This window comes from Nicotiana tomentosiformis, unplaced genomic scaffold (genome assembly GCF_000390325.3).
Source record: "Nicotiana tomentosiformis unplaced genomic scaffold, ASM39032v3 Un00154, whole genome shotgun sequence".
Lineage (NCBI taxonomy): Eukaryota > Viridiplantae > Streptophyta > Magnoliopsida > Solanales > Solanaceae > Nicotiana > Nicotiana tomentosiformis.
The window spans coordinates 54481-56750 of NW_027174713.1; positions in this window are offsets into that span (position 1 = coordinate 54481).

Consider the following 2270-nt stretch of genomic DNA (forward strand, 5'->3'; position numbering starts at 1 on the left):
GAAATTCTTGAATTACGGCACCCAATACTCATATTGTAAGACTGCAGGATTAATGAGTGAGGAGGTTGCTTCCGAGTTAAAGAAAGTTATGGCGTGTGTTTGTTTGTCCCACATGGATGCATAGACTTTGATTTCTGTTTGCGGGGTCACTTTGATGCTTTGGATCTCTTCTTTCACCTTTGGCTTTGGTTTTTAAATTTGGTAATGATCATTTCCATATTCTTCATAAACATCTAGGGAAAAGAGTTGGATCATTCTTCATTGTCTGTTTTAAAGTAGATCTTTTTGCACATATATCATCAATAGCATAAAAATGGCTTGCCTAATTTAACTAATTTTTGGAGCAGTTATTTACTGGTATTTATCTTCTATGATGTCATGGTTCGACCCGTCAACATCTTTGGTAGGGATGATACAAATTTGATCGCCGCAAAAAACTTCATGCAAGATTCTAATTTTAAAAGTAAAATTTTTGGAAGTAAGGAACGCATTGTTGTCCTGCAACCCAAGGGAATTCCACCAGTCTCGAAGAATACCTTAATGGTGAAAAGTGAATTGTGATAGAATTATGTAAATTTCTCGCTCTACCAAATTATTAGTCACCATCCAAGTGTAGATATCTTGGATTCTTTGGGTCAAGCTTGAGACTTTTATATCATCCAAGGTAAGGGTATGGAAACTAGTACCTACCTATTTGGCTGTTGCTGAATCATATCTCCTTTCAGAAATTGACTCATAAGTCATCACATAATAATTTTCTTCAACTGCGGAGACCTCTGGCTCCATGGGCTGATTCATGAAAATGGGAGAAAGTTCTTCTTCTGAATAATATTGGGAGGAAATAGTACTTACCTCAGAACTATCCTTTTTTGGAACTTCTTGGATAGAAACATAAGTAAGTTGTTCTGTTTGTTGGGTATCAAACCCTTGATATGTTACCTCCTCTTAATCACTATGTGGTTCAACAACATAGAGGCTTGGTATTTGAAGGGTAGAGATCATGAGGTTCTCATAGTTGGCATTTTTTGAGCTTTCTCCTACCTCCCTCTTCTTTTTACGTGTCTCTAGGCTGCAAGTGTATCTTTACTTTCCCAAACTAATTTTGCAATGTCAAATTTGGGTTCTTTAGTAGTTTGAGCAAATGGGTTATGAGCAGCTGCATGGCTTTTTCTTTGGGGATAAAAAAAGATAGAAAAAGGATAATCAAGACGAGGAGGGGAATATCTTTGGGGTGAGAATGCACTTATGGGAGGAAGAGAAGTGACTTGAGGACTTCAAGGTTTCTAGGGCACAAAGTGATCACTTTTCAAGTGGTGTATTTATTCTCTTAAAGACACCATCTATTTCTGATGTTGCTGGAAGAAATGGAAAAGAGTACCCAGCGGACAAATATCGTACTGAAAGCTTGCTAACCTGTGCTCCAAGTCTTTGATGGTTCCTGCATTCTGAAATGTCTTCTCTACAACTTGTTCTACCATCTTCTCAATATATATGTGCACAAGTTGCGGCCTCGGGACCAAGTGTACATATACATAACTTTGGCCTCAAGCCCAAGGATGCATAAAGCATAAACAACGGCCTCAGGCACACAGATTCATAAAGCATAAATTGCGGCCTCAGGCCCAAATATAGGTGTTCATCATTCAGGGTTTTAAAATCAGGAACTTAAAATCATACTGCAATACCGAATCATATTGAGTTACATGATACTGGAATGTGTAATAGAACTGGACTAAGACATGTATTCATAATAAATTGATATGTCATAACTGAGGCTCATGGGATAGAGAAAGAATTATGAAACTATGTTATATAGAGTACAAAAGTTCTACTACTATTCATGGAATTGAGGTATAATTACTTTATGATGCAATTCGTAATAGTCATAAAGAATGAGACAAAGGGAGATTCATAAACATTCACAAACATTGAGACTTTGCCTCACATACATTTACTTTGGCCTTTTTAAGCGTATCACAATGCTCGTTGCCTCTTTTAACAATACACTAGGGCAATATATATCAAGAGGAACCAATATTAGCAATAATGCTCATGTTTTAGTCTCTTAAATATTTTATCAAACACTAGGTAGGCATAAAGCATCATAGCCTTTATTAATGGTGTTTCTACACCCAACAACCAATCCTATTACTCCTAGTTGATCCTAAGATCTCAAATTGTTATAATCAATATCATTCTTAATCACCCATAAGATAAATAACACCTTTAATCAATAATCAACAATCAACATGTCACGCCCCGAAATGAGC